This window comes from Amphiprion ocellaris, chromosome 12, assembly GCF_022539595.1.
Source record: "Amphiprion ocellaris isolate individual 3 ecotype Okinawa chromosome 12, ASM2253959v1, whole genome shotgun sequence".
Taxonomy (NCBI): Eukaryota; Metazoa; Chordata; class Actinopteri; family Pomacentridae; genus Amphiprion; species Amphiprion ocellaris.
The window spans coordinates 23,164,350-23,189,195 of NC_072777.1; the positions used below are offsets into that span (position 1 = coordinate 23,164,350).

The 24,846-nt window shown below is 39.7% G+C and overlaps 1 protein-coding gene across 2 annotated transcripts in view; it reads right to left on the reverse strand.

Annotated features, from left to right (window-relative positions):
• The window catches only part of fynb (FYN proto-oncogene, Src family tyrosine kinase b), a 104,987-nt gene that overhangs the window by 76,374 nt on the left and 3,767 nt on the right, over positions 1–24,846 (reverse strand). For both annotated transcript variants that reach the window (XM_055015993.1, XM_055015991.1), the window contains exon 2: positions 5,533–5,602. The gene's annotated coding sequence lies outside the window, so the exon portion shown is untranslated. The remainder of the gene's footprint in view (positions 1–5,532; positions 5,603–24,846) is intronic.

Below are 24,846 nucleotides of genomic sequence, written 5' to 3' on the forward strand. Positions count from 1 at the left end.
AGGTGGCTGTGCAGTGTCAGAAAGTGACGGCATACACAAGCTTGTAATCAACAGAGTACAGGAAGCCGGAAACAAAATCAGATCACCAATAAACATTGAAGAATAAAAAATATCTGGCAATAAATGAGAGAAAAATAGATTAAAGTCTACAGGAATCAATTTCAATCAGGCAAGTTTTAATAATTCTGTCATGTCAGCTGGTGCTGGCCATTTTTTTTTCTGTCCGGAAATGAAGACGACAAAAAACATGAAAACAGCTGATCAGGCGTCTAAGTTAAATCTCAGTCACAACATTTTTTTTTCCAAAAAGTCCAAAATCACCTCAAGCAAGCAACTGCACTTGGGGATACATTCAAAGTTTTTGCAATTTTCCGGACTGACTGATCTTCAATTCTCAAAGTAATGATGGACTGTTGTTTCTCTTTACCTAACTGATTGGTTCTTGTCATAATATGGATTCTAACAGTTGTCAAATAGGGCTGTCAACTGTGTACCAACCTGACTTCTGCACAACACAACTGATGGTCCTAATCCCATTAAGGCAAGCAATTCCAGAAATTAATCTTGACAAGGCATACCTGTGAAGTAAAAACTATTTTATGTGACTACCTTATGGAGCTCACTGAGAGAATGCCAAGAGTGTGCAAAGCAGTAATCAAAGCAAAGGGTGGCGATTTTGAAGAAGCTAAAATACAAAACATATTTAGAGTTACTTCACAATTGCTTGTTTGCTATATAATTCCAGCTTCATTGGTTTGATGTCTTCAGTACATATCTACAACGTAGGAAGTACTAAAAATAAAGAAAAAACATTGAATGAGAAGGTGTGTCCAAATTTTTGACAATCACTGCAGATCTTGGGATCCAGAGCAGCACTGCGATGTTTCTCGGTGCTGATGTCACTGACTGAGCACTACCGTTAATACGCTGACGTCTCTGCTTTCTCAAACCTTGACAGCGTAGTGATGGTGATGATGAGACGTTCCGACGCGAGTGGTTGTGATGGTCAAGACAGACTGCTTTATATAAGCAGGATACTTAATGGCCGTCAGTTGGCAAAAGGAAGACTGGCGGTACGCTCTATGAGCAGAATCTGCTGCTGATGTGTCACGCTAACGTTTCAGGAGGCCACTTTAAAACTGGATAACAAGCACAGAGAGCCGCCACACTGAGGAGAACATCCTGTGTGTTCTGTGCTGGGTACTCTTCACTTTGGAGCCCAGATCCCGAACAGATCACTTAATTAGACGGAGGAAGGAAAGCAAGCGGATGAAAAATGCCACCAGATGTGTCAATATAATGGAGTGAGGCTTAACAAGGTTCATTAGCGGCACCACTTCTGCCCACTGACTGCATCTCCTTACCATCAGGCAAACTGGGAACCACAATGGAGCCACAGTCTGAGGGCAACGCTGACATTTCAGTGAATAGCTGCACAGCCCACACTGGTAGAGTCATTATTGTGGAGGTAACAAGCTGGGAGGAGGAGAGGGCGAACAGTCAGCTCCGGAGCTCTGGAGGCTAAAGGCGAATACAAGTGTCTGTTTGTGTCGTGGCTGCAAATGATTCTAGCAATGAATATCAATGTCGGGGATAATACGAAGATAATTACCACTGTGCTGTTCAGCTCTTCTTTCTGCGTGGAAGAGGGTTAGAGTGGAAGCATGAAAACATGATTGGAATCAGTGACTCATTTTCTGTTTTTCACCAGCCTACAATACCACCCACCCGGCACACACACATACACACACACACACATCAGCTCCACAGTCCCACAGTACGAGTGGTCTTGATGTGCTACAGTTGCAGCTCTACAAAGCTTCTTCTGACACCCGCCACGCCGTGTACTGTAGCTCGTCTTCCATTTCACACGCACAGAAGCTCTACCAAAAAGGGCTGAGTCACATGGCGAACTGTGACGGCATTCTGCAATGAGCCCGAGCTGCAGGCTCTGTCGTCGTGCACAGAGACGCACCGAAGCAACCGTAGGAAACTGGAGCACACATAATAAAGGAGCTATTAGTGCAGCGATGACTGAGCCTGCATAATGAATACATTTGCTGTGAATGTCGGATACTCAGCTGACTCTAGTTTCCTGGAAGAATTCCCTTGTTCAGCTCGTTTCCACTAACCCATTGATGAAATCTACACCAAAAACCCTCCTCTCTATATTTATAACTGTTTGTTGGTTGCTCTACTGGGGTTTTGTCTCCTTTGTCAGGTAGTTGCTTTAGGTTGTTGGAAATTTTGTTCACATTGAAGAGAATGAAACTAAGGAGTTAAACGTCCCTGACCTGTAGAGAAACTGACATCTCTTTGGCTTTAAAACAGGTCACAGAACAAGTGGAGCTGCTGTGTGGAACAGAAAGTCCTTGACTTCACAGAAATTGTCTAGGAAACTGACAAAATGACGAGGATGGATTGCCAGCTGTTTGTGCTTCACGTCTAGTTTTTCACATTCAGTACAGATGGGTCATAGATATTTCCAGTCTTTGGATCACTACTAAAGGGATGAACAACATTCTTCCAAAAACTATTTCCACATTCTGGTGTACTCTTTATTTCTTTTCCCTTTAATCATTCGGTGACTTCCTCAAATTGATCCTCCATAAACCACTGCAGTACAAAATGTGTGGTTCGGCCATGAACCAAATAATAACTGTCGCATTAGCTCATACTGTCTAACACCACAACATTCTAACCTCTGGATCTATAGAGCTACAGAGAACTATTAAACCGGGCAAAACATGAAACCAAAGTGAGTGCTGACTGTTTCTAATGTTAAAAAACTTCTACCTAAACTGTTAGCTCCAACTGTCAATTTAAATCCATCAGGAACATGATGCACTTTAATTTTCATATAAGAAATCATGACCACTAACATACTTTTCAGGACAGATGACAAAAACGTCATCTTCTGCAGTTCTTTTGTCTTGTCTGTTCTGCCAAAAGCATACTGAGGCATAGATTTTTTAAATTTTAGGTCGTCAAATTAGGCATCACAGTCTAGTGAAGTAAAAGGTAAATGCCCTCCAGCACAGTGCTGTAAAGTAGGTGTTCAGCCTAAGGCAACTACGCTAAAACTTCACATCAGATCGTGGTTAAATCAGAAAAGTCAGAAAAAAAATTACGATGGAGATCAAACGGAAAATAAAAAGTCAATTATGATCCTTTCCGACGTGGGCTTTTCTCATACCTCTACTTTCTGTCACCTCATGTCCTCTGTCCTCCTGCCCATAACCAGAAATCCATCTCTGCATGATATCTTGAGGGATTTCTCAAATCCTAAAATGCATCTTGAGGACAGATGAGCCAGGGGAGCTATGACAGAAGCTGCAGGACTCTACTATGACTCTACAAATACAGAGGTTCCTTTGTAGGCTTGTATTTGTTATTTATCACTCTGAACTGCAAGCAATTTCAGAGTAATTTTTAGTCTCTGTGGGCTCATTTTTTCATCTAAATATAAAGTCCTGCAACTTCGTGAAAACAGCACAACTATGGTAAGAAGCAGACAGAACTCAAAAAAAATGTTCATGCAGTCTAACAAAAATATAATGACATACAATTAATTTATTTTAATAGTTATTTTACATAAATGAAAAAAGAAAAAAATGCAATAAATGAAGTCAACATGTACAATTTTTTTCCAAGAGTGCACAGGTGTTACCAATATTGGGAAAAAAAAGATGATCCTATATGCTATAGATATTTTACTGCTTAGATTTCTAATTTGTTTCCATATTTGCCTGCTATCTGCTTTGTGGAAACACAGACTGTAGTTCAACCTAGTTCAGTTGAAAAGTCCCTCAATTTTGGTCACATGGCCGTTGGTCACAGCTGACTCACTCGTGGGTTCTTGGTTGTGTCGAAAAGTGCAGATTTCTTTTCGATTTTTACAGAATCTGGTTCCTATACATGGTTTATTTTGGCAAATTTAAAAAAGAGACACTTAAAATGAAGTGATCTGGATAAAATATCACACTTCCAGCTTAGGTTTCGACAATTTTCTGAACAAGACACTTCATAAATGATTAGTTCATGGACTGTCATAAACCTAGCAATTCATTTTGGTATTATAGTTTCTGGCTCTGATAAATGTTAGAGTTTTGTAGATTTTTTAAGAGATAACATGCTGTTAAAACCTGTCATTGATTTTTAGGGTTTCAGAGAGTTAATCTCCTACTGTGCTATTTAAATAAGATGATCAAATGCACAATCACTTCCTGATCCTTACTATTCTGTAAAGCATTCTTTGTACAAACACTTGCAGTGCCTCACAAAATAAAATGTGTTGAGTATATCTTCATCTGACTGGGATCATAAAGTACAACAGTAGGCTAAAACAAATGAATGGACAGATGATCCAGATGTGCTGCACATACAATTTAGTTTATGCTGATGTTAAAATGATGGCTGTAAAACAATGATGCCTATTTTGTTAAAGGCTTGCTGCCTAAACTCCTCTGTCTTTATCTCAGGCAGGAGATGTGAAGGAGAGGAAGCAAGGAAAGGATCGAGGAAGTATAAACTGAGAATTGAGATAAGAGGTTTGTTGGACACGATGGACTCACGTCCCACTGCTTTGTTACAATTCATGTGCAGAACCAAAGTCTCCTCCGATGCAACATTGTGCTCATTTTGCAAAACCTTTCACAAACATTTCTTGGACTGATGAGCACTTTAAACGGCTACCGCCACCAGCGGTCCAGCTGCGATGCTACACTCTGACTCGAGGAGGCAAAGACACACTCTGCTGCCGGCTGTCGATAACTAATCTGACATCGTGTTTCTCTCTAACCTTGCAAGCACGCTAACACTCAGATTAGGAAGTAGCTGTAACATCTTTCATCTGCTACAATTTGAGCCCGGAAATATGTTGCATGGGATAAGGAAAAACACATACACACACGCACACACACACTTGGAGCTGAGGAGGGGTTGCAGAGTAACGTCACATTAACTCCCGCAGGAATGTTATGTGTTGACCTTACTGCTGCACTGCGGATTAAAGATGGCAGCGGCAAAAATAGAGGGCTGGGTCATAAAGGAATACACCACTTTAGCTTTTAGCTCGTTGCATCTGCTCACCTGTGGGTCAAAGTCTCAACAACAACAACAATGCACCACTCCGGCGAGAAGAGGTGCACAGGTGACTGTTTCATTTTATGAGGCACAGCACAGAGCACACAGTCCAAGCTAATGCACCACAGGTATGTGCATCTACTTGGGACAGCAGGTTGGCCTCTGGCAAACAATCTCAGCTGGTTGTGTGTATCTGTGCGTGGTTTAACGTATGTGTGTGTGCTCACTCTGCTATCACTATGACCCACATCCATTTAAAGACAAGGAAAATCCTCCAGAATGAGCGCGTTTTGCAGTCTAGCCATCTGCTGTCAGTAGCTACACGAAGTATGGCGCTGTCGGTGCGTGGGAGTAAACATGCCCGAGTTCGTCTACAAGTGTGTTTGTGTGAGTTTACAAATGTGTGCGAGAGTGCGTGCGAGTCCGGTGGAGTTTGAAGAGTCATACCTCTGGTTTTTCAGCGTATCAGGATCTTTATTTCCTCCACATTGCTTTGTGCGCCGCCAAAACAGAGGCCCTGCGGGGACACAGAGATGCTCAATTATTCATTGTCGCATTCAATAAAACATGAATATCAACTGCATGTGCGAGTCGCCGTCATTCACGCTTCTTTGCAAAAATGGGTCTTGCAAATTTTTCCCAGAATGCTTTGGGAGGGCATCAAGGGACTCTCAGCCTCAGATTGTATTAGTGCAGCTGTTGTAACCTGTTATCATTGTGATAAAAACTGAAACAATGTGAAGAAAAAGGCAACAAAAAAAAATCTCACCTGACTGACACAGAAACATGTCAGCGCTGTGACCGTAATATTTCAACTAGTAAACAAGAGAGCTGCCAGCTTTAATTAAAAGCCCGTGTGATGGCCTCATTTCACTGCTCTGGAGGTTTTTTTCTGCCTCTCCAGCAGGTGGATTTCCAAATCCATTCATTCACTTTTCCAGGTGTGAACAAGACAACGCTATTAAATGTAGGGCATCACAGGCAGGCTTGAAAAAAGAAAATCCTCTGTGCCATCTGGCCGTGGACTTTCATGCACAGAAGCAGAAATAAAGGCTGCTTGCTCTACAGGCAAGAAGGAAAAACTGCAATATACCCAATTTGTCAAAATAACTTTTAAAACAATAATACTACTGCGTTCTGCTTCAGCATTTAGCTGATGCACTCATATGTTGAAGCCAGTAAGCAGAAAAATGGTTCAGATAAGTCAAAATACAACTCAATACATCAATAAATAAGGAAGTTAGAAGCAGAGTGGTCTAACCCGCAAAAAATTTGAACTGAGTTTCATAAAATTTTGTAATATTTTATGGACTAGATTTTAGTGGTCTAACCCACAACCCAAATATAGTGTTACAGTGGCGCTTTGAATGTTGGACAATTCTTGAAAATAACAATACTTTGAACCCATTTTTCTCAAAAACTACAGAAAGTGGGTTAGACCAATTTGCTTCCAAACCCTTCATATTATGCTGTTAGTTAAACAATTTTGAGAGAACTATGTAAAAAGAAGCATAAACCTTTATAAATCTTTCAACCAACAGATAAAATACATGTAAACTGTATTTATTCTGTTCTTCTGTGTGTCTTGTAACAGCTCATTTCATTTTTACCAACCTATTTTTTGACCTTGGCACACATTTAATCATGTATCTATCAATATATTTTCCACAAGAATGATAATGACAGGCCACCAAAGCCACCCTGGCTCAGTCACCATCCAATTTTCAGTTATAGTTTTGACTATATGCATAAAATTTTAGCTTCTTGTCAGTTCTGAGCTCCCAAACTCACTAAAATTAACTCTGAGAACAGTGAGAAAACTAGAATTACCACCTCGCGGTTGTATGCTTCTGTCAACCGGTTAAGTTGCAGTTTACATCCATGTCTATCGAGACTCATATATGTGGAACACTGTTGAACAAGTGAGCACCCAATCTGTATCAGAAACAGAAATACAGCCACTTTTTTTCTTCTGTTTATCAGTTATGGCATTGAATAATGGCTAAAAAAGCCTTTTGGCGGAACATTATGACATCAAAGTGAAGCAGACCTTTCACCTGTTAGATCAAAAATGTCATCACTTTTCCACATCAGGACAATTGTATGAAGTTTGGTTAATTAATTCTTATGTTATGACTATGTTTTGTGAGGCCAGAGTGAATTCTTAATTCCAAGTGAACATTTGTGCCAAATTCCACTAGGCGTTTCTGATGGACCTCACTGACAAGAAGAAGATGGATGTGACGTCATATTAGCTGACCCCAAAATAAAAAAAAATTACTGCCAAATTTAAAGACATTTTTTCAAGGGGTTTAGGAGATATTGAAAATTAGAAACTAAACTAAAAACTAAACCATAATCTGTGGTGGAAGATGAACTAAGAAAGCAAATGTTCTATTACATCACTGTCAAAATACTCCATTCCAAAGTGGTTTCATGTGCTGCATCCTGCCAGTCGGTATATAGGTGAAGACACATTATTGAAAGTATTACAAAGTTTTTGTACTGTTGTAAAATGGCCCATGTGAGACAAGCAATAGACAGTACTGATGATGTGTTGTGACCCTCTAAAGTGACAAGGACAAACTCTGAGGGGCAAGGAGATGGTTAAGAGGAGGGTGAATAAGAAAACATGCTTGTTTTGCTATACACATTTACATAAGTTCTTGGAATTCTCTCTGATCCTTGCTGTTTTTTTGTGAAATAATGAATCATTTGACCTATTCATGCCCTCGAACAGTTATTTAAATCAGACCACCTGAGAAGGCTGGATAGGAGACAATGGTTACATTTGCATCCAAATGCAGTGCTCATTTAAACAGAATTTGTAAATAATCCCCTACAGTCATCTAAATACTAAGAGTTGAGTTAATACTCAATTCAGGTGCAACAAAATCACTGCAGAAGAAGTGAATGCAAAGAGGTGACAGAACCCAATGGAACCAATGTGTAGAAAACACAATGGATATACAGTATTTCTGTTTGATTCATGTATACGATCTGATGCTTTCATTCGCCACAATTTTTCTTCTGTTCGGTGACAGCTAGGTTGACATTTAAGTCACATTTACATTTTTGCAAGCAAATTTATAGTTATGCATTTCCACATAAGGTTTTTGTGTACAAAGAATGCATTAAAATATGAGAATGGGAATGCACATCTGTAACATAGTCAGGGCCTCCAACCACACACTGCCATTTGTAAGGGGTTACAAGCCAAAACACATTCAGAGCCACTAGTTAAACACCTTAATATTCATTTGTTTTTAATAGAAAACATGAAAAACTTTGAAGCATGTGGTTTGTTGGATTCTTTAAGATAAAAGAAATGAGAAAGAAATGATTCAACATGTCACTATGACTAAAAAGATAACCAAGGACTGTTTTGCTGTTCATGGTTCACGTGCATTCCACCATTCGAACCATTAGACTTTGTACTTTTAAAAATATGCCTGTTTGCCAATTTTTAATATGACAGCAGCAGAATTTTAACTCTGCTCATATTCAGGGTGTAAAGTGAACATAACCACTGCTGAATAAATGTAGATGTGTCACTGTGAAACTAAAAAAAAAGGTAACAAGTCAAATTTTGACCAAACAAAGTCACTCTAAAATAAAAAGGGCCACCACTCTGTTTCAACTATTTTAGCATTCAGATGATGCTCTCGTTTCTTTCATTAACTTCAACCACTGAATAACATCTTTGTAAATCTCAAATCGGTGAGGAAAAAAAACTGCAGGGAACAAAAGCGCACATCCAAACCATAAAAGACATTTCTGAAGATCTACGTGGTAACTTTTATTTACAGGATAGACGTCCAGCAGGCGTGGATAAACTTTACAGTGGCTGCCAGCTCTCTGACTGACAGCAGAATCACACAGTGGAGTCATTGTGTGGCAGAAGGGTCGGGGTTAACTGCATGGCACGCCTCCTAACTGCCCTTTATTTACAAAAGACGCGCTGTCACTGCTGCCAGATATGTTAGAACCCATTAGCTGCTGATTTGACTTTAAAGCTCAGCCCTGCTAATCTAATTTAATCTGTCTCTGCGGCTTCGCTGATTGCTGGAGCGGAGCGGTACCGACGCAGCGAGTGCACGCTGGCTTTGCCGATGTGATGCAACTGTTTGTTCTGCAACAGCAGACGCCCACACGGAAAGCTGCTACTGCTGGAGAGCCGTGTTTGTGGGGGTCTCTTACGTGAACATTTCCTGTTATTGGTTGAACGAGGCCTCCACAGACTGACTGGTTTATCTGGCGCAGGCAAGATCAATAAACGTGAAGCAGGGCATGATGGGAAACAACCTGAAAACCATGCATTAGTTTGTGTGTGTGACTTTTATGCTGTGTTTCAAAATGTAGAGTGTAACAGCACTGTAAGAAATGACAGTTTTAACAGTTTTAAACTCTCATTTTTTAATATGTAATTGTAAAATTGACTGTTAAGTTACAGATTTTTACAGTTTTCATAATTTCAGATATCATCTAGTATAACAACAGGAAAAAACGTTAACAGAAATAATAAAAAAAAAGGTCAAAATGTCCACATCAAAATTATTAATTAAAGTAATTCATTCTTTATAATGTGTAAATGACATCACTTTACAGTATTTAAAACTAGATTAAAATTTAAATATTTAAAAAGGTATTTGTCTTCTTATTGAAAGAAAAATATGTATATATGCATAATTTTTTTAAAACTGTGATTTTACAGATTTCCCCTCTTTGGTTAAATTGCAGATAACATCTAGTGAAATTATACAAAAAAAAAATCAATTAACATGTCTCTTGGAAAAAAAAGGGCCAAAACTGCAAGTAATATCAAAATCTATATTTTGAGAATTAGTGATTTTCCCGCGACAATGTGTGACCATAAAGCTACATTGTTTGATCATATTTAAAACAGAATATCAGTACTTTACAGATATTTGCTATTACTTGAAAGAAAAAAATCTGTGTATTAGTGATTTAAAAAACAAACCAAAAATGAAAAAAAATAACTGCAATGTTACAGATCTTTCCTGATTGCTTAAATTACAGACAATATATAGTGAAATCACAGAAAAATGCATTAATTTCCATGCTTACTTACAAAAAAAAAGCAAAAGAAGAGACAGAGAGAAAATTAGAAATGAGGACAACAGGATGAGAACAGATGCGGTTTGACGCTCTTACTTTCTGGTGAAGTCTGCAGTGTTTTGCTCTCATATTTATCAATGACATCTCAAACACCTGTGGACTTGATTCTTCAGAAATCAACCCAAGCGAATGGAAAAAAGGCAACAATAAAATCAACTCTCACTACAGCATACAGTACTCAGAATACCAGAAACAAAACTGCTTTTTCAGCTGCAGGTTACGAGGCTTATATTTTGGAGATCCGTACATAAGAGCAGCGAGGGAGTCTCAAAATACTCCAGCTGACCTTAGTGTATGAGTGAAACATGTGATTTAAGTCTTCTTTACCAGCAGAAAATTTCCATTTGGCTGCCCCACATGTCTGCACTCACTCCTCCTTCCTCTCCTCCCCGTAGGACGAGGCCGTCATGGCGACAGGCTCCCAGCAGGCTTTGCCGAGAGCGTGTGAAGCCCCGGAGAAAGAGCGCCGACTCTCTCTTTTCAAGCAGCAGCCCCCCTCCAATAAAACATAATGACAGTGGGGCTGCAGGGGTAAAGTCATTCAGCCACTCGGAGCCTTCACATGACCGGCGGAGACACAACGGGCTCAGTCATCTTCCTCTGCCGCTGCTCGGATTGTGAGGCAGATGAATGGGAGCTGGAGTAGCCGGAGACGCAGCGGGTTCCAGAGAAGACGGACCGGATTCAGTGCATCGAGCTGCCACCGAGGACCAGCGGGCAGGAAGGCAAACGCTGCGTGGATTGTGATGTACAGCCAGGGTTCAAGCAGAAAAATCAAGCTTTTTAAAAATTCATTCCTCTCTGTGTGCCTCAGTATAGTGTTGTATACAGACGGGTGACAAACTAAAGAAAAAACCTGAACCACTGACCTCTACAGCGAGCAGATCTAGTGGCCCTGTTATGCTGTAAGGACATCTTACTGGCACTGTTTGGGTTCACTTGTCCCCTTAAACAGAAGGGTCACTGCAAATCAATACAAAGTTGTCTATCTTTATCATCTAATTTTTTTTAATTGTTCATTTTATTATTTTCCCCCTTTGTTTACTTACTTACTTACTATTATTACTATTATTTTTAGCCTTGTGTTAAGAATTTTACCCTCTATTTTCTTTTACTCCACTTGTCTCTTTCCTTTACTTGAATGTAGTATTTTATTATTTTATATAATTTATTCTGAGAACATTTTACCCTGTTTGGACCGTCTGGCCTTCTGCTGTTCAATGTTATTCCTTCTTTTCTATTTTGCCCTTACTGTATAACATTCCGTAAACTCTGTTCTTAAAAGGTGCTACATAAATATAGTGATTATTATTATTATTATTATTATTATTATTATTATTATTATTATTATTATTATTATTATTATTATTATTATTATTATTATTAAAACTGTTCTTAGTGATAATCTTTATCCTAATAGGGATGTTTTTTCCAGGTTGACTCCAACCACAAGGCACAAGGAGTATGAAAATGATAAGAATGTAATGCTGTGGCCTTCAAAATCACCTAATTTCAACCCCACTGTGGGAGATTTTGGACTGACACAGCATAATCATAATCATGAAACACCAAATATCTTCTGGAAAAATTGTGTCTATCCCTGCAGTAGACCTCCAGACACTTAGAGAATGAATATCAAGGCGCATTGAGGCTGTTTTGGTGGCACTTTGAGTCGTTTTTGTCCTTTAATTCACCCCCCATCTGTGTGTTTCCATTAGAGCTCCTGTCACTGCCTGACCACCTTTGATACAACTACAGCACCATCTATCAAGGCTGCACAATATATCGTTTTAGCATCAACAATCCCATGTCACTTATTTGTAGCTTGATACAAGCTAAGCTCGCAGGGTTCTCATTTTCCATGACTAATCTACAAGAGAAGTCTGTCTGATATCATACAATTTACTCAGATTTGAGGGTTCTTGAAAATATTGAGTTATCTTTTATCTTCTAACATTCTTTACAAGACATGGGGTTTGCTTACATGCAAGCTCCACAGACAACAGGAGGAAAAAGGAAGATTTGGTTTCAAAAGGAAACACATGTCAGTTGTATAGAAATATTTTGGCTACAGAAAGGATGATCAAAGACGGGTCCTCTGTCAGCAGCATCTTGCAATTGCTGCCGCCACAAGAGGCGACAAGACTAATTTGCTTGACCATTTAAATCAGCACCACAAAGCTCTGTATGCTGAATGCAAAACTTCAGTCGGAATGCCGTCCCAAGCAACAAACTGTTTTGGATGGTTTGCCAGTGTTGCACCAGATGAGAAAGGTTGCATGTGGCTCACATTCAACAAAAGTATTCGCAGTAAACAGCTTTTTAAAACGTATTTTATATTTTCCATGCACATTCACTTTCCTTCAAAAGCACCTCTATCAATACTGCAGAAAAACAAAATGTCACAATGTCACTTTTGTAACACACATGGCTGGCTATTTAGAACGGGCATTTTGTCAGGAATGAAAATATTTAAGGAAGCCTGATATTTGTACACAACTGAAGCCTACGTTACCCAAAATGCAACCTGGTAGCTGACAGTTGGGTCGGCAGTAGCGGCTAATGAAACTTGGACCATATAGCATCAAGCAGAGTGGCTCACTTCTTTCTAACTCAACATCACTATTTCTTTTTTTTATGTTTCAAAAGCCCTTGAGGACATTTATCAGACTTCACACAGCTCCCTCTGGGGACACGAGAGGCTTTAAAAAGCCATATTTCAATTCAGTGCTGCAGTGTCCATAAAGCTGGAGGACTTTCAAGATCACATCATCTGGGTTTTTGTTTTTTATCGTTGTAAAAAGCTCTTACAGAACCACAGAAGACATCATACAAGTGTTTTCGCTGCTGTAACACTCTGCAAGAGAAGTGAAGTGATCTCTTTGGATGAAGTCAGTGCAGTTCCCCATGGATGCTAAAAGCAGAATCACATTAAATACTTCACTGGAAATAATATCAGTATCTACTTCACTTAAAATGCTATTATAAGCCGATTGATGATGCTTTGTTAGGTTTTTTTTTTTTGTTTTTTTTTTGTGAATCGAATATGGGTCACCTCTGGCACCACCAGAAATGCTGTGAATCCAGCTCTATAGGAAGAGTAAACTACCAACTTAAAAGACATTTTTGAAGCATTAAGTGAATATTTGATACTGAAAAAAAAGACCTGTTCAAGAATTACTTGATAAATCCAGAATTAATCAACACAAGTCCATCTTTTAAAACTCTTAAAACTTCCTTTTTATAGACTTGCTTTTATGTACTTTTGTATCATTTATTTTCCCCTTTGTCATTTTACCCTTGTTTTAATGGTTTTACTCTGTTTTCTTGTACTTTCTTTTTCTTTTTTTAACCCTTCTTTTTTGGTGCTTTTATTATTAGATTTCTATCTATCAATATTGGTTGTATGAATTTATTTATATCTAAATACTGTATTTTGTTTAATTTTCGTTTAAGTCTATTTCTCCACTCTGAGTCTCTGGCCTTTTTTGGTAATAGTGTCTTCTCAAGTATCCTTCTTTTCAGTCAAAGTACCTTGATTCCTCCGAGTTACTTCCGGCTAGAAGAGAAGCGTTCGTGCAGGAAGAGAGGAAACAAGCAGGAAAAATGACTGAACAGGTCTGCTGAAGAAACTCTCTCAGCGACAGAGACATGTTCTCTTGACTGAATAACTCGCTGAACAACACTGCCAGTTGTATTCTTTAGGGGGGTACTGACCAAGGCAGAGGCACCCCTGCTGGGAAATGAACCCAAGTCTCTGTAGTGGTGGGCGACTGCTTTCACTCTGCCTTGTACAGTTTAACATAAAGCTCGCCGTCAGCCACCCACTTCTGGTTCATTTCAGGGCTAGTCTCTAAAGGGTAAGTAGGGCACTTTGCCATTTCAATAATAGCTGCATTTGCAAAGCTTACAGCTGCAGGCTACATCCTTTACGTGGATTTAGAGCAACCTTGCAGACAGTGTGGTGGCTCAGTAGTGATAACATAACCTGCTGCCTGTGGGGTTTTTTTCTCAAACGCTGTCATAAAGTTCACGGTAAAGATACGACATGTTAAAACATCCCGGATGTTTCATCCTGGTTCCCATGAGCCTTGACAGATGTGATGTGATTGACGGGTCAGGACTGCCAGTGGGCCGCCAGCTGAGAGGCTGACTGGCAGAAACCGCTGAGGAGTGGATTAAAATGGACATTATCCTCACTGCACATTAGGCCTCCTGTATGTTGTCGACGCTGGCTCTCTGCATCTACTCCACATGACGGAGGGATTTGCCAGGTGATTAAAGCATTACAGCGGGGAGGAAAAAAAATGAGGGCGTTTTTTTTTTCAGATCAAGCAAACACTTCAGAAGCGCTGGACGGATTCTCTGTCTTTACAGGAAGAATTAAAAGCTGATGTGATTCCCAGTAGGGCCTCCCTGGACATAGTGGGGGGAACTCCTGTGAGATTGGCAGTGTGAGTGGGTGACGATGAGGAAATTTTACTTTGTAGTATCAGTCGTATAAAGGCATAGCACATTCTGTTGGTGAATAAAGTAGGCCACAAAATGTAATACATTGATAAAAACCTCACACTTGCAGGTACAGATACAGTGCAACTGCAAATCTGCCAATGGAATTTAAGTTATTTTATCTGAGTGGAGCAAACTATTTAAAGGCCAAGCTCTGTTTTGAAACATGAGGCCCTCCTGAGATCTGAGGACTGTGGATTTTGTCCCACCAAGTTTTTGGTGACTGTGAAGGCAACACATCACAGCCAGTGTGGAGAGGAGGACTGATTACAGCAGCCAGCAGCTCTTTCAGTGCATTCATATAGCATGCAAGTATTGTACTGAGACTTAAATATAAAAAAAAAAATCAAACCCAACAAGGGGTCTGTGATCCCCTGAGCAATCAGAGAATAAATCTAAAGGACCACAAGAGGATTACAAAATAAACATCTTCTGCAAAGTAAACATTTGATTCTTAACACTACTTTTAATGATTCTCACAGCTACAATTTTACGCAAGCAGAATTTTTAAAACACTATATTTACATTCATCTCGAAAATCCTAAGTTTTCAATGATGGTTTGGTTTTTGTTCTAATTACAACCACAATAACAGTTATGATAATCCTGACATGACTGTAGAAAACATGGCCACATAATTTACTGTATCAACTCTACATTTCTGACTAGTCTCACCGATTGGCTAATATAGGCCTATTACTTATATACTGTATTGCCAGATATAATGTCTGGTATAAAGACTGTTTTTATAGAACAATATCGAGAAAAAAAGATACTTGGGGTAATTTAGATATGGAGTCATTGCATAGTTTGTCCCGCAAAGCAGCAGCTCAGACTCCAGTTTTACAACATGCTCTGTCTGCAGCGCATATAGTAGAGTATCTATCACATCTCAGTGCTGAGTCAAGTGGTGTCCTCATGGTAAAATGCTAACTAGTTTGTGAAAAAAAAACATTACTGAGTCAATAAACAATAACTAAATCATTTATTTTCCCATCTAAATATAAACTTACAATATATATGTGCAGCTATAAAGACTATTGGGTGATCTCTTATTATTGGAATCTTTAACTCCCTCAAAATCAGCATTAGTATTGGTGCCAAAAATCTAGAATCAATCAGATCTAATTCTGACAGTAAACCTAGATTTAGATTACCTGCTGTAATTTTACATTAGCTAAATAATATCTTCCCAAATGAAAATGAGGATTTCAAGACACTCCTTTAGAGAAAGAGAAATCAGTAAGTGAGACCTTTAGTGGAAAAATTACTATGTTTACTATGGTAAGTTTTTTGTTGATCTCGAATCCTACGCAGTTGAAGAGCTCTCACAGTCAGCGTCTCAGTTGTGCTGCAGCATAAGGAAAATTCAACCTTTTAACCACGAGCTCACAAGAAGAAATCATGTGAGCGTTGTTGCTCACTGCTGAAATGGTGGCAGTTATGTCACTCTTTTAAATAAACATTCCATTACAAAAGATTTAGAGCCATTTGTTTCTAATATAGTACATTTTTCACCGGGGCATCTCTGACATTATAAAAAACATCAGCTTGTGAATGACTGTATGATGGTCACAGGCCAACCCTGATCATTATATATGTTCAAAGCTTTTGCTCCGGGGGTTGTTTAACATGTGCCAGAGCATCGTGAAGATAAAGCCCTGTGACTCTGCCAACATAGTTCTCTCCCCCTGAGCGATGTCACAGCCTTTTAACAAGGCCTGGTGAAGGCTCAGGTCCGGCCTGCCAGCATGTCGCCGGTGCCAGGGTGAGCAATCATCTCCTTTGTCAGCATCTTGCAGCTACATCAGCAATGCAGAGAAACGACGGTGCACAGTCAAACAGATAGCAGAGTGTAACACGGGGAGAGCAGACAGATCAGGAGACTGTACACTGCAGTGGAAATTGGCCATAATAGAAGCTCTTGGCGAGGACGCACAGTTACTATCCGAGATAAGATGAAGACTCAGGGGCGCCCGTATAGCTCAACGCGTTGAGCGGGCGACCCATGTACAGGGCTGGTCCCCGACGCAGCTGGCCTGGGTTCGATTCCCGCTCGCGGCCCTTTGCTGCATGTCTTCCCCGACTCTTCTCCCCTGTTTCCTGTCTCTCTCTCACTGTGCCTATCCAATAAAGCCGACAAAAAGGCCAAAAAAAAATAACTTAAAAAAAAAAAAAAAAAGATGAAGACTCAGAGGGAAGAGCTCCACACAAACGCTCACCCTTCCGCTGGGCTCTGAGTGGAAATCTGAGGGCATGAAGCAAAAAATCTGAACATCCACATTGAAATTCATAGGAACCATAAAACCTAATAGCTTCTTTGCAATGCAGATTTCCACAAGCAGCACAGGGAGGCTTTGTTGGGACAGAATCTAGCCTTTGTCATTCACACACATGACATTAGACACAGCGAGAGCAAGTTAATTATGTATGAAAACTCTCCAGGCCATTAACATACGTACAGAAGGCTCGTGGTGTGTCCTCATGGTAAAATGCTAACTAGTTTGTGAAAAAAAAACATTACTGAGTCAATAAACAATAACTAAATCATTTATTTTCCCATCTAAATATAAACTTACAATATATATGTGCAGCTATAAAGACTATTGGGTGATCTCTTATTATTGGAATCTTTAACTCCCTCAAAATCAGCATTAGTATTGGTGCCAAAAATCTAGAATCAATCAGATCTAATTCTGACAGTAAACCTAGATTTAGATTACCTGCTGTAATTTTACATTAGCTAAATAATATCTTCCCAAATGAAAATGAGGATTTCAAGACACTCCTTTAGAGAAAGAGAAATCAGTAAGTGAGACCTTTAGTGGAAAAATTACTATGTTTACTATGGTAAGTTTTTTGTTGATCTCGAATCCTACGCAGTTGAAGAGCTCTCACAGTCAGCGTCTCAGTTGTGCTGCAGCATAAGGAAAATTCAACCTTTTAACCACGAGCTCACAAGAAGAAATCATGTGAGCGTTGTTGCTCACTGCTGAAATGGTGGCAGTTATGTCACTCTTTTAAATGAACATTCCATTACAAAAGATTTAGAGCCATTTGTTTCTAATATAGTACATTTTTCACCGGGGCATCTCTGACATTATAAAAAACATCAGCTTGTGAATGACTGTATGATGGTCACAGGCCAACCCTGATCATTATATATGTTCAAAGCTTTTGCTCCGGGGGTTGTTTAACATGTGCCAGAGCATCGTGAAGATAAAGCCCTGTGACTCTGCCAACATAGTTCTCTCCCCCTGAGCGATGTCACAGCCTTTTAACAAGGCCTGGTGAAGGCTCAGGTCCGGCCTGCCAGCATGTCGCCGGTGCCAGGGTGAGCAATCATCTCCTTTGTCAGCATCTTGCAGCTACATCAGCAATGCAGAGAAACGACGGTGCACAGTCAAACAGATAGCAGAGTGTAACACGGGGAGAGCAGACAGATCAGGAGACTGTACACTGCAGTGGAAATTGGCCATAATAGAAGCTCTTGGCGAGGACGCACAGTTACTATCCGAGATAAGATGAACTTTTGTTTTCCCCACAAAACACAAACACTTGTCACCAGTCTGCCTGCCACTATGGTAAACATATCATTAATAAATAATGAAGCGTAGCGACGTGTATCGCCCACCTCAGCCACCGTTTTAGCGGTGAACAACAACGCCCACATGATTTCTTCTTCTGACTGGCAGGCAGAAAGCTTTAAGATGTTCACTGGAGACGCTCTGAGCTTTTGCAGATACAGACTACACATGAACCGCACGACCTCAGAGCCATACAGAAATCATCATTCACACTATGTATCCTCGTACATTCTCAGGTGAAGAATTTGCACATTTCTGGACAATGTAAACACTTCTGTTACTTTTAAATTTATTTGGTCTATGACATTTACTTTTGATTTGACTTGCAACATCTGCTGTCCATAGACTTGCAATGCAAAAAATTCCTCGTACGTGAATTTGATAATAAAACTGATTCCAATTCTATAATTCTATTTTAACACTAAAAAACCTGTACACTTTATACTGTAGCAAAAAGACAAGACAAGACTCCACTATTAAACACAATTCACTACACATAATCAGCTTGACACATCTGATGAATTTTGACAGCTGTTTTCCTAGCAAACATCTACACAGTTGATGTCGACTGTTATTCCACCCACGCTCCTGTTTACTTCTGCTTCACTTAATGATTTAACTCTTTGACCAAAATACTCATTAGAGCTGGAGTCTGGTTACTCAAGAGTTGGCAAGTATGCTAACAATATTTCAATTGCTTAAGTAATATTTCAGTTAATGAAGAAAACATATGTACTAGGAGGGATTTCCTACAAATTATACAAATGTTACAATGCTTTACTAAATACCTCAAATATGGATTTATCATAAATTTGTAAACTGGAGCCCCACTTATATGTGAGCTGAAATTATAGTCAGATTATAGTCTGTGCAGAGTGCAAAGCAGCATTTTACAGCAGTCACCCTGCGCCTAAAATAAAGTCTTCACACTGATGTCAAAAGAAATGATTACTTGGTTTTTATTTATTTTAAAGTCTAGTGTTACTCATCTTTGGTACGTTGGCACCTACCACCTCTGTGAAACAATTTCCTGAGGAAACATGCTCATAGATCAACTGAAACGTAACAAGAACCTGCAGAATAAAAATGGGAGATATTGCGATATGAGTAATGATTTCAATCGGGATGGTAATTTTTGCACATAAAAAAATTCAGTGATTTTGCTGTTGTCTGTACTAAACAGAGAATAAGATTTATAGACTGAGGATTTCTGTAGCACCACATTTTAGCTAAAATAGCTTGTTGTGATGCATTCTACCTTTACTAAAAATTGCACCTCCCATAACTTAACAATTGTAGCTGTCATTATTGTAATTTGATTATATTTTGATTCAGTGCTACTAAAAGATAAAAAATACATGTCTGAGGTGACTTAAAAACTGGAACTTTTATATATGTAGTGTTTTCAGGGCAGAGCACTGACATGTCCTGCATTTGCAATAAGGAAACATCAATTTCTGATTCATCTATCGGGCTCCATGCTGACAAAGATTTTTTGCAAGGTTAAAGTGCCAAAAGTGTTTCTCAAGGGAGACTCACCAAACGCTGTCATGTGCTTTGTTCAATTCCTTCAAAAAAAAAAAGCCATTGAAGAAAGACTTGCTTTTCTAACTCTGTTGCAAAATACATGTGAAAACCTGCTGGCTGTAGCTGCTTCAGATGCTGGTCTTTAGAGGATACTGTCACAGAAACAGAAAAAAGTGTGGATTTTTTAAAAATTTTCACACCTGTTAGCTGCCCATTAACTTTGCCCATTAACTCTCCGGCTGCTTATATTTTTGTCAAACGCACACTATCGATGCAAAGCAGCTGTAAATGCAGATTTGAGAAGTCTGCATGCATAATCCTTCAATGAAATGACTGCAAAGCAAAGGCAGCCTGGAAGGTGGGACATACTTCAAAAAAAATCTAAATGCTACTGCATACTTTTTTAGTACTAATCTGCAGTTTGGGACAAAGTCTGAGGAAGCATAAAGCATGGCAGCACTTATAACTCTGTGGTACTCTGAGCTGCCAGGGATCTATTGCGAGCTGCTCAGCTGCCTGCATATGGCTGAAACCTGTTACAGGAACCTACCATTGCTGTTCCTCTGCTTCAGCAGCAGTATAAACTTTCAGGTTGGGTGGCGGCTGGCAGACTTAAAAGATTTCTGCTCGATTTATTCAGCGGTGAGGTTTTAAATATAGACCGAGGCGCTCCAGTGCACTGTTGAACTCACGAATAAAGGCTAAATGGACTTGAGACCTAAATGGAATTGGAGAGATTAAGAAAAAAAGCGAGGGAGATTAAAAATGGAAAATGTTGAGCAGGATATGAGAGGAAGCCGAGCTCACTGGTGCTTTCGTGCTTCGCCTGCACTCCAGATGTAAATGAGCAAGTGCGATTCTTTTCAGAGGAAATGAAGCCACACTTGACGGCCACTGACTGACTTTGCACAGTTCTAGCACACCGTAAGCAAACACAAAGATGAGCTGCGACAGGTAGAAGTGCTGGGCTGATAAGGGGGTTTGTGCGTGTTGTGATCAGCGTGATAGGATCTGTGTTAGCCCGGCTCCTTGAAGCAAGACAAACAACTCCTGTTAATTGAATTCCTTTGAAGAAACACCCCTAAGACGGACATCTCCACGGGCCCCGTTTTGACAAGCTTTCATGCAAGTGTATCGCTTTCACACACCATTTCCTCCCCTGATATCATTGCAACAGTGACCCAGTGGCATATGCCTCGCTCGTAAACATTCCCTTTTTTTTTTTTTAAATGAAGCTGATGGATCATGTAGTAAGTGTCAAAAAAGTGAAGTCGAACCTCTGTTTTTAATTAGCAGAGAAGAAAACTAGCAGTTGTGATGGGAAGATGCTGGAGGGACTGCAGGCTAACAGAGGCGATCATATGATGTGTAGCTCTGCTCTCACATGTCAGCGTACATCCCCGCTGGCTCTGTCGTAGCCTGCATTCATCCGTGGCTCAACATTTACTCATCTGTAACAATAACTTCATTTGAGCTTGCACGTACGTCACAATTCAGCCACCAAAGCAGGGAATAAAAAGGCACAAAGAGTGAGAGAGAGAAGAGGCAGCGATTTCATCTCTCTCCACTGGAAGCGTGACACAAAGGACAGCATTGTTGTGGTGTCTTTCTGACCTTTGTGGTTTTGGCGTGACGCTGACAGTGGAGGAGCGGCTGACTGTAACCCCCTCAACACGAAATGCATGAGCCGGGCCCATCTGACCCACCGCAAGCTCCATGTGACGCCATCAAATCCTGGGCAAAGATCTCTCGAAGAGGAGATGGAGGTTTACTCCAACTGTTCTAAATGACATGCAGAAGGAGTTACACTTAATCACTTGTGCAGACATGAGTTTGCTTGAAGCTCACTGCACAGAAACAGGCAGGTAAAAACTCCTTGTATACTCAGCAACAACACTGAAACCACTGACAAGTGAAGTGAACATCATTTATCATCTTGTAACAGTGCAATGTTCTGCTGGGAAAACTCAATTCCTGGCATTCATGTATGTGACTTTGACGCGCACCATCCACCTAAACATTGCTGTAGACCAAGCACCTACCTCATGGCAAGGATAATGCAGCATGCTACACTTTTACACGGCTCAGGAACAGCTCGAGGAATAGGACCAAGAGCCCAAGGTGCTAAACTAACATCAAAACTTGATCCCAATCTAATCAACAGTGGAATGCCCCGAAACAAGCCTGATCCACGGAGGCCCTACCCCACAGGTCACAAGGTCTAAAGGGTCCACTGCCAACAAACGAAGTGTTAGACGGCAAAGGCCCCCAGATTTTATGTTTCGATGGTCCACTGCTGTTTTGGCAGCACAAGGGGGACCTACAATGTTTGCAAGACAGTGTATATTGATTTCTACTGACAACCAGAGTCAGATTCCTAATGAACTTGTTTCCTGTCACCAACTTGACTGAAACACTTTGTAACCACAAACCCTTGAGTAGTATTGGTTGATGTTGCAACTACCTATTATCTTCATAATGCACTAATCTGCGAATATATTTTCATTTGTAAAATCACAAAAAAAATTGACAAAAGTTAATCATCAAAAGTCCAAAACCCAAAGATTCAACTGCAAAATTACGACCAAAGTGATATTTGCATTTTTTTCCACAGTTATTCAATGACTTCTGTACCTGCAAATATAGAAATATTTGCAATTAAATAATTAAGTGTCCATTCATCTCCTGGAATCTAAAATATAAATAAGATTTTACTAAAATGGTCACCCAAATGAAAATCACCAGAGCTGCTTTCACTTTCATGCTGTACGATATGGTGGCAAACTGTAGAGCGTCGTTGTTATGGACACAGTATCTTAGTTGATGCTGCACAAGGACTCAGCGAGTTAATATTAGCAACGTTATTCTTCTTTACATTTATTTGCATTCATCTTACCAGAGTTTATAGTATTTTGTCAGGTGGCTAAACAAGTTAGTTGTGTTGTCTCCTAGTCTCCTACGCACTTTGTATATGATTTGTTCTTGCTTAGCATCACTTGCACTAAATCCGAAACACAAACAATGAGTGAAGATCTGTTTTAAAATCACTTTTAAAGCTCCTCACTTCCTGCTCCAGTCATTAGATTTTGCCCATCTGCTGTCTCTCTTACATTGCTCTTCTTCATCATCCATAAAATTTTTTGCACAAGTAGCACGGCTGCCCACAAGTGAAGCTAAACATCTCAGTCGCTCCCTGGTGGCCGTCTGTTAGTTTAGGAAGTGCTTGATTTGATATGCAGCAGAGTTTTCGATGAGCAGAGCACACATTTTAAAACGTCAATATCACAGTGGATCATGTTCATTTAATTGCAGGAAGCCGAAATTGTAGTCGAGATTAATACTTGATTAATTTTGCAGCCCAACCCAAAAATATCCAAACTACTGTCATAGGTCATCAAGACAACCAGCAAAATACTTTCATTTGAGAGGCCAGAACCAGGGAAAAAAGTACTGCTGCATTTACTGGACAAGATCGAGGTATTGAAAGTTTAAATGCTCAGATTAAGACTGTTTGAACAATCAATAATTAATATCCTGAGTTATTTACGAAGCAAATATAGAATGATGACAAACAAAACAAACTAAAGAGTCTCTCTGAAGTCTACTATTAATGGTAAATTGCTCCTAGTATGTCTGTTTATGATCAGTAAAGTGAGCAATTCTTCAGTAACAGAGATAAGAGGTTACATAGAGTTGCAACAGGATGAGGATTAAAGCTTTAAAAATGATGCTGCCACCAGCTCTCTGCACTGGCTACAGCACAGACGCCCAAATCTGTTCAAAATGGCTCCGGCCACAGAGAGTACAGTGACAGACAGTGACCAAAAGGGACATCAGGAGTGATGTAACCATAGCGAACACAATCCACACCTGCACTTCCATGTAGCTGTTTGTTACCTCTTTCACATTCGAGCACAATGGGATCACAGTGTGTCATTAGTGTACAGAACAATACGCTCTGGCAGAATGAATCAAAGCCGCACAAACATGGTGAATGACGGCCACGTTGCCTGAGTCAGAGGAAGAGCAGGTGTTGTACAGGCTGAATCGGGTCTAAAGTGGATCAATACCAAAGCAAGTTTAAATCACTTCAAGAGGATAGACTGAGGCTATATTCACAGACGATACCAAAGTCCTTTTCATCTCCATCTGGATTCGGATCTACACTAAAATACACGCAGTGACAAACATGTGTTGCACACTGTTTTCATTAGGAAAAACTGGAAAAGAATGGAAAATATTCAGGCATATGTAAAGCTCAACCTTTTTAAAAAATATTCTGCAAAATCTGTGGTTTCTAAAGTTGGGGTCATAACATGAGGAAATGGATGAATCTGTTCTGTACAGTTGTGTTTATTTTTATGCATTTTTATTCAAAGAAACACTACATACAGAACATAATTTGCACTGAAGCATATAGAAATGCTTTAAAGTCTATCTGAGAAGAGAAAATCCAGTCAACACGTTTACCTTGGCACAAGGTGAGAATCATGGGACCCTACATCCACAGGTGTGTGTCCAATCAATTCAGCTCACCACTGGGGGACTCAGATCAGAATCTATATACGTCTTAAGGATAATCGAAGAGAACAAGCTGCACCTGAACACAGTCAGAGGTGTCAAAGCAAAGAATCAGAATGTTTCAGAGAAATTTCAGTTATTAATTTTTAAAGACTTTGCATGAATTTTGCCATCATGGATTACTGAATGTGGCTTGATGGGGGGAAAAAGCAATTATCTATTACACTGTAATCTGTTTAAACTTTACTAAGTGTGCAAAAGGTGAAGGAATGCTTTCTGTTCAGCATTCTGCACTGTATAATACGATATAACACAGTCCTACAGTGGACAGTACATACTTTGCATTTCTTTGTAAACATGCAATATACAACATTCGTCCAGAGCAGGTTTTCACCACCATATTGAAGAAAGCAAAGTGTCTTCACTCATCATTCTATCAAAGGACACTGTATAGATTTAGGGAGAAAATAAACGTGGAG